We start from the raw sequence: 9,597 nt of genomic DNA, 5'->3' as shown, positions 1-9,597 counted from the left end.
GCTCAAAGTGGTTACCATCAGCGTCCAGACACTTTTGATTATGGTTGACTACTGCTTAAGCAATGTTGACCAAAATGTCCACTTGTCTACATTTTTGGCACCCCTGGCGTATGTATACATGCATCTATTGCACCAGAACATTTATGATTTAGTAAAATTTGACCTCCATCACTGTTGCTAGTTGTTGAATGACAGCCTACTCAAATTCAGCACAGGAATTCAATAGATAACATTGAACGTCTATCCTTACCAAGAAATACCTGAATAAAATATAATTGGTATTAAAGTTTGAATATCTGCTACTTCAAAATGAGGTAAAAAGAAAAGCTAAATATCACTGATTTTGTTACAGTGGTTAAGCTCAAATAACATGTTTTTCTTCCCATTCTATATATGGAAGAAAAGTAAGCAGAATTACTTCTCAAGTGCCCAGAAACACTTGAATGTCAGTCCAAGTACTCAGTAACTAGACGTGGCAGAATCCATTTCCAAACTCTTCACTGGAGTAGGCACAGTATGAAAACCTAACTCCTTCCCCTTAAATGAAATAAGAAATCAAAACAACACCTTGAAAAATTATTGCAAAAAAGGCTGGTGCTTTCTTTTACTGAGAATTTTCAAACTGCTAGACCGAAAGCAATGACACCAGCCCTCCCAAAGACATCTAAATTATTTAGAAAAATAATCTAAGATAAATTGTCAGCATGTGTTGTAAGAGACAATATGTAGTTGTAGTATGGCTTGTCACATAAATTGGAGATAATACCAGGTGGGGAGTGCATTAGCTGGGATAGGCTATCTTAAGCCGCACTGAAAACCAACCCCCAAATGTCTGTGGCTTAAAACAAAAAGAATTGGCTCCTCATTTGCACAAAATCCTCTGTGAATCTGGGCAACACTCCAGTCCACTGTCTCCCATGTAATCTCCAGTGTGATTCCTCCATACTAATCGAAGCTTCCATATTTAAAATATCAAAAAGAATTCTAAATGTACTTTATATGTATGACTCATTTAATCCTCACACTGGCTTAGGTTACTGTTATCATTACCATCCCCATTTAATAGAAACTGAGTCACAGAGTGGTTTGGAAGGTTGCCCAGGATAATGCAGTTAGTAAATGGTAGAGCTGAGACCTGAGTTCAGACAGGTTCCTGAGGCATCATACTTTATATCTTCTCACACTGATTCTCCAGCAAGATGACTGGCGGTAAGCTATTCAAGGAATGTTTCATCTACTTTGTTCCTTTACTCCAACATAATAATGTCAGTTGTGTTGTTCCTTCCTTGAAGAATGTCTTCTCAACACTCACCACCTACCCCAGCTTCTCAGATGTGGTAGGTGGTTCTCTCTGAACCAGCAGCACCAGTGGCACCTGGGAAGTTGTTAGAAAAGCAAATACTCCAGCCCCACCCCAGACCTGCTGAATCAGAACTGCCACAGATTGGAACCCACAATCTGTGGTTTAGCAGGCGCTCTAGGCGATTCTGTGGAAACTAAACTCTACCAACCACTGGCATACCCAAGGACAACTGACTTCCTCCTTCTGAGACTTGATGTCTCTATTAGTAGAGCACTGCTAACAGTTGATTCTATAACTGAAGTCTCTTATTATACCTCTGATAAACAGCAATGTGTGATGCCAAATATGGGGGATGCTATGTTGCACTACCCTGGTCACCTTTCAAAACGGAGGCAGTAATTTCCCCTGTCTACTCTCAATGATGAGTGATGATGGCTCATTGCAGTTTCCCTTCAGGAATTGTCCACAGCAGAAGGATCAGGCCAAATATATGCCTCGTTCCACGGGAAGGAGTGGGCAATAGTCTAGATCTCTTGTTTTAATCTGGGACAGCTCTGCTGAATGATCTCAGGCCCAGAGCACCCCCAGGACTATCTGAGGCTCTGTTGCAAGTACATTCACTGCAGCCTAACTTCTTTTCAGGTGTTCTTCCCCACTGTGTTTCCCTCAAATCTCCTGCATACAAACCTCTATCTTAGAGTCTGTGTGTGGGGAAACTGACCTGCTATCTACAATTAAGTATTATTTTTTATGTAGAACTGATACATTGTTGAAGTGGGGAACTGGATTTGACTAACTGAACTGGATCCCACAAAGCACCAGCTTTGTCAAGCCAATCTTTTTCTATTAACTATAATAAGTAAGATTTGTTTATAAAAGATTTAAATATTTTAACTAGTGTTTTGGATGTATGCACAGAACGTAGCTAAATCATGAAGTTTTTTTCCTACTGTCATCTCTGTTCTTTATTTGTCCCCATCCCACCCCAACCCCAACAGGCTCGTGGTATTGAAGCGTGAAGCCCTGCCCCCTGCCCCATCTTACCCAAACTTGAAACTGTGGTTTATGTTGGGCAGTGGTTCCCAGGAAAACATTTGCTTCCTTTCTCACAACATTCCAAATGACCTCTCTGGGGCAGATTCCTTGGGCCCTGCTGGGGATGGATACTCCAGGTTTGGTCTTTGGGCCGGATGGATTGCTGCAATGCTGGAGCCTTGGGAGTGGTGGAGGGACTGCCAGGCCCAGGCACTAGCTGACTCTGCAACCTTGCTGAATTTGTTTTCTTACAAGTATTGAATATCACTGCTCTAGAACTTAATTCCTGTATACCCCAGGGGTTTCTCAGAGGGCCTCTGTTCCAGGGACCATGCGTGGTGCTGAGGCTTCCATTCTGGCTGAACAGTGCTATAGACATCTCATTTTAATGACAGGATTCCATGTAAAATTTTTCTAAAAAAAAAATTTATAAAGCTTTCAAAGACAAAAAAAAAAAATCCACTTGAAAGAATACTTGTAGCTATGGTTCCAAACATTTTGTGATTCTGACAGATAATAAATGAATGTTTATATTATTCTCTGCAGAAATCCCTTACACTTTAATCAGAAACTTTGCATTCTATAACTCCATCTCTTCCCTTCACTCCTACCCCAGGGAGGCATTTTGGGGTGGGAATCTCTTTATCCCCCAAATCTCACCCCACAGCTTTATACTCTGAGTTTATATTGGTGCCAGGGGAACAGGCAGGCACAGGTGCTTGAGCATTAACAAAGTAGGAGCATTTTCCTTTTATAGCATTTTAGATTTGATGATTTTAGAATTTATTGAAATAGTGATCATGGGAGGAAAAATAGAACGTTATAGGACTTTGTTATACTTTTTAGGACATTGTTAAACACTCTGTGTGTGTGTGTGTGTGTGTGTGTGTGTGTGTGTGTGTCTGTGTCTGTGTGTGTTTGTGTATGTGTATGTGTTGCTATGGGTTGAATTCTGTCCTACAATTCATAGGTTGAAGCCCTAGGGCCTAATGAGATGGTATTTCAAGATGGAGCCTTTGAGAGATAATTAGGTTTAGATGAGGTCATGAGAGTGGCGTCCCCATGATGGGATTACTGTCCTCATAAGAAGAGGCAGAGAGACCAGAACTTGATCTCTCTTTGTCACTTGAGGATGCAAGGAGAAGGTGACTGTCTGCAAACCTGGAAGAGAGCTCTCACCACAAACCGACGATCGTGACTCCCTGATCTTGGACTTCCCAGCCTCTAGAACTATGAGAAATAAATTCCTGTTGTTTAAGCCGCCAGTCTGTGGCATTTTGTTATGTTAGCCTGAGCTAACTAATATATATATATATATATATATATATACATATATATATAATTGAAATTATATATATAATTGAAATTATATATATAATTGAAATTATATATATAATTGAAATTATATATATAATTTTATTTAATTTCATTACATAATTTTATACAATTAGATACATATAATGTATATTATAGTTCTGGCTAAAAAAAATGCAGCTAATCGTATGCTACCCCCAGGTCAAAAATAGCTTTAAGTTGCAGGACCCAGTTCATTACATTGCAAACATCCACAGTCAATGAAGTCTAGTATGCATAGATAATACATTGATAACATGGCATAATACTCATAAGTCTCTAGAGCTGTGCTGTTCAGTATGGTAGCCACTAGACACGTGGGGCTATTTCAAATTAAATTGAGTATATTGGAAGGAAGTATATTGAAAGGAAAATATACTTTCAAGTATATTGAAAGGAAAAGTAAACAAACCGTTTTTAAATTTGAGTATAACGTAATTAAAATTCAGTTTCCCGGGTGCATTAGTCACATTGCAAGTACTCAGTAGCCACATGAGGCCAGCAACTTCTACATTGGACAGTGCAGCTAAACACTGCACTGGACCTATTTCCATCTTCGCCAAAAGTTCTACTGGACAATTTTACTCTAAAGGGAATTCAAACAATATTGTCTGAGATAAGGGATATGTACAAATCTACCTCAACATATAAAACAAATGGAATAAATAAAATTCAAGGGATGTTGCTTTCCCTGGCTCTCAGAACTGTGGAAAGACAGAAGCTAACATAAGGCTAACTAAAAAAATGTATATTGCTATACATTCGTCACTGGACTCTGCAAAATAGCCAAGCTCTTATTCTTTTGGTTTGGTTGCACCAACACCTGATCTGCAGATGTTTTTGTATGCAGGTTTGTATGCACTACTCAGCAAACGTATTAAGTGTTTATATAGAGCCAAGCACTGTATTAAGTGAGACTAAGGAGAACAGGACACAGTTCCTGCCAACAGTGAGCTCAGGAGGAGAGTAGGGTTTCCAGGGGTTAGGGATGATTGGAGAGATGATGGTCAAAGGAGACAAACTTGCAATTAGAAGGTGAATAAGTTCCGAAGATCTAATACACAGCATCATAACTATAGTTAACAATATGGTGTCACGTATTTGAAAGTTGCTAAGAAACGAGATTGTAAATGTTCTCACCAAACAGGAAATAATTATGGGACATCACAGAGATGTTAGCTAATGCTACAGTAGCAATCATATTGCAATATATAAATACAGCAAGTCAATGTGTTGTACACTTGAGCTGACACAATGTTATTTCAACTTTATCTCAATCAAAAAGAAAAAGTAGCGGAGGCAAGGGCGTATTGAAAAGTATAATAATGTTTACATCAGTTAGTACAAAATATGTACTAATGTAGTCCTGGTACCAAGAACATGCCCTCTAGAAGGCATCAATAAATATTTGTTGAATGAGTGATGAATGAATAAATGGTGCACCTATGTTCCAGTGTCATCCTACAACCAAGCTAGTTGCCCCTGGAAAAGCGAAGTGAACTTTCAGTGCATGGGGTTGGGAGCCATGTGATTCTGCTCTGTGTTATCACAATCTCTGAATTTCTTGTCAATCTTTCAGCCACTTTCTCACTAAATAATAATGTTCATCGAAGCAGGCATTGTGCTTTCCTTCATTATTGACTTTTTTGTTTATTTTGTTTTTTATATTTTTATTTTTATTTTGAAGTTTTTAAAATTAAAATATAGCTACCGTACAATATTATTTTAGTTTCAGGGGTACATCATAGTTATTCAACATTTATATATCTAAAGAAGTGATCACCATGATAAGTCCAGCAACCATCTGACACCGTACTATGCTATCACAATATTATTGACTATATTCCCTATGCTGTACATTACATCCTCATGACTTGTTTGTTTTATACCTGGAAATTTGGACCTCTTATTCCCCTCCACTTTTTCCCCATTTAAAAAAAAATTTCAACTACAGTTGACACTCATTATTATTTTATATTAATTTCAGGTGTACAGCATAGAGGTTAGACATTTATATAATTTAAGAAGTGATCCTCAGACTAGTACCCACCTGGCACTATACTCGTAAGTACTTGATATTCTATTTTCAATTAAAAATGGGCATGCTTGGATTCAGAGAGGTTAATAAAAATCTCGTGGAATGTCACTCTATAATGTCACTCCAGAATCTTAATTAGCACATGAACAGAATCTCGCATAAAGATATTGAAGTATATTAAAAGGAAAAGTAAACAAACCATTTTTAAAACACTAGATGGTACCTTATCAGGAGACCTCCTTCGTATGCCCTTGGAACTTGTAGTGGATAGTCAAAAGATTTATTTAAAAGGAAACCAAATAAAATGTCACTTGCACACCATTAAGATTTTAGGCAAATCTGTAGGAACTGGAAATAGATTAGTGATTGCCTGGGGCTGGGATAGACAGAGAGGGAGGGAGGGCAGATGTGGGATTGTAAGTGACTGCTAATAGGGATGAGGTTTCTTTTGGGGAGTGACAAAAATGTTCTAAAATTAGATTTAAGATTGAACTACTCTGTGAATATACTAAAAACATCATTGAGCTGTACGCTTTGAATGGGTCACATGAATTATATCTCAGTAAATCTGGTTTTGTTTTTGTTTTTGTTTTTGAAGAGTACACCCTATCACTGATGACTTATAAAATGACTTATCACTGATGATATTAATTCTAATCACCTAGCTGGTTTCAGTAATTTAAAATTATCTTTATACCTGCATTCTGTCCTTTGGAAGCAAGGGGTATGAGAGGAGGAGTATCTCCTTAAGTTATTTGGAATTCTTCTGTATGGGATATTTCTCTCTTCTCTCTGATTTTTATATGCATTCAATATATTTTTATCAGTCTGAACTCATGGATATTTATATTTTTTTACTTTAAGATACAATCCAATACTTATTCATTTTGTTACTCAAAATTTTCCAACTTTGGTCATGGGACCTCTTTTACTTTGGGGCTTATGTAACTGCAAATTACCTCTTTACAATAACAAGTAAAACTGACCTCAATGAGGAAACAAATAGTTGATTTCAGAAGCTTCCTTTCAAATGAAAAGAACAGAACCTCATGTGGGCACTAGAAAGTAGTCTGTAAGCCATGAACATTTTCTGGGTGGTGAAATCACTTAGGGTGTTTCACAGTAGCTATGGGGATGGCAGACAGTGAATCTGAAAGTCAATTAAGAGCTTCAACTCAAATACTATTAATTCATAAAACTAAGTTTACCACACAGATTAAAAGTATCAATGCCCCCAAATGCAACTGTCCAATTTTTCCAGAGTCATTTTGTTATTACCCAGGCAGAGAATCTAATACTCTCAGCCAACCCTTCTCCGCCCGTCCACCCCTTTTTATTTATTTATTTATTTGTTTGTTTGTTTGTTTGTTTGTTTGTTTATTTATTTATTTTGCTCTACTCTATAGCTGACTTAGCAATAAAACAATCTAGAAAATCTAATGAGACTCCCAATTGGAGTCCAACCTCTTTTTAGAGCTACAGAGATTGTCTTAGGCGATGAACACAGCCTTAGGTTGCAGAGAAGGCATACCCCCATCCTACTTTGCTTCAAAGCATATTTCAGACCCACCCCAAGCTTTCAACAGCAACTTTTTAAAGAGCTAACTAAATCTCAGCATTTGATTGACCTTTAATAGAGTCCCTTTTGGAGAATAGAAGAATCTATTTAGCTGTTTGTTTGCCACTTTAACAGGAATGCTTTCATTTAGGACAGATGTCTGTTCCTAAGCACAGACCTTTCAGAGCAATTATCTTCTATTGGGGACATCACACAGAAACTTGAATTTCCAGGAACAAGCAATAGAAAACAGAAAAACACTGTGAATTCCAATATTATGTTGCTCTGGTTTTGTAAATAGATGTTTAGGATAAACCAGCAAGAAGCAATGGGCTTTCTGCAGATTTATTTACTCATTCATGTATTCATTCAATCAAGAAATGGTTATAAAACACATGAAATATATTTTATTGTAATAAAGTCATAAAAAGGTCATTGTGTTAGTGACAGCTGAATACAGCATCTGACTTAACGTGGGTGAGAAAGACCTCTGTATATATGTGGCATTTGAGCTGAGACGAAAAAAGGAAAGAAAAAAAAAAGAAGAAAGAGAAAAAAAAAGAAAGATTCACTTAACTAAAGAGCTGAGAGAAAGGAACCTTCCAGGCAGAAAATAAAGTATAAAGTGCCTAAGAAAAGCGCTTTGGTGGAGAATGTGAATAAGGGAGGACTATAATCAAGAATGAGGTTAGTGAGTCACATCTTAGGACATTAGGAATAAGGAGTCTGAATTTAGATAAAAATCAAAGACCTAAAAGGATTTAATCTAGAAGTCCATAATCTGCTTTCTATATTGCAAAGTTTTCCCTCCTTGAAAGGCATTGTGAAAAAGCAAAAAGAGATGGCAAGGAGACCTGTTAGGAGACTCACCTTAGTTCAGGTAGGAAGAGGTGATGTTGGCGTGGTGCTGGGTGGCAGCAGAGAGGATGAGAATGGATATATGCAGGTTGTATTGAAGTTGGAAGTAAGGACCTTGCTGACCAATTAGATGTGAAAAGGGGTTTCAGGGTTCCTGATTTCAGGGGACTGACAGGCACCTTGTCAGATTGTAATTTATTTAACCACGAGTACAGAAAATATCAGAAGTGGGATAGCCACATAGGCTATAGGTAACATGGGATCTTGTAGCCCAGATTTCTGAGCTCTCCAGGAGGTAAATTTGCAGTTAAATTTTGTTTTACTAAATGTCTGTCATATTTTTCTAACATAAAGGGAAGATGCTTTATTCAAATGAAGTTCGCTCTTCTCAGAAGCTGTACTTGTACATTTATGAATATAATAAATTGAGAGAGATCGAAGCCAAATCTGTCTGGCCCAGGATTGTGATCCCAGCACTATTTTCTCAGAGTCAAACCAAATCACCTGGGTACATTGACAATGAGACTAAGTGTGTGTGTGCTTCCTAGCAGTGGACTGAAGCGTGGTTAACCTTTAGTTGGCCGTTTGACCATAAAACTGTTTCAAGACGAGGCAGCTTCTCAGGGTTTATCCTCTCCACTGTTTCCCATTGCTAAGTCTGTAGAGTGGAGCTTCAAATAATTATGACAAGATCATTAGTCTTGGGACACTTAAAGGAAAATTTACTAATACAGGTGGTCATCTTGAAAAATCTGAGTTTGCATCCAAGACAGACTTTTAGCAACAACAGATCTTTGCAGCTATACAACAATTTTTGTTTACATGTGCATTTGCACTTTCAGTCGTTTTCTACAATAAAGCAGTGATCTCTTTCTAGAGGGAAGTTCTTAAACCCATTTGCATTAATTTCCTATTGTTGCTTTCACAAATTAGCATACACTTAGTGGCTTATGACAGCACACATTTATCATCTTGCAGTTCCGGAAGTCAGAAGTCTAAATTCAGTCTCCCTGGACTGAAGTCAAGGTGGCTGGCAGGGCTGCGATCCTTCTGGAAGGTCCGAGGGGAAATCCCTTTCCTTGGCTTTTTCAGCTTGTGGAGGCCACCCTCGTGTTTTGGCTGGTGGTTCTTCCTTGTGTCACACTAAACTTTTGCTTCTGTGGTCATGTCTATTACTGACTCTGATGCTCCTGGTCTCCCTCTTCTAAGGATCCGCGTGATTACATTGGGCCCGCTGGGATAATGCAGGATAATCTCACCACTCCAAGGTGGCTAACTTAATCACCCAGCAAAGTTCCTTTTGCTATGTAAGGTAACCTAGCGACAGGTTCTGAGGATTGTGACATGGACCTCTTCGGGTGGTGGGGAGGGGAAGCCTACCATATCTTTGGTGGTCAAATTTCACATCCTATACTCTGCAATGTACCAGAACTCCTAGAGACAGCAGAGTAC

The sequence above is a fragment of the Rhinolophus hipposideros genome, assembly GCF_964194185.1.
Source record: "Rhinolophus hipposideros genome assembly, chromosome: 4".
NCBI classification, from domain to species: Eukaryota; Metazoa; Chordata; class Mammalia; order Chiroptera; family Rhinolophidae; genus Rhinolophus; species Rhinolophus hipposideros.
This window is presented reverse-complemented; position numbering follows the sequence as displayed.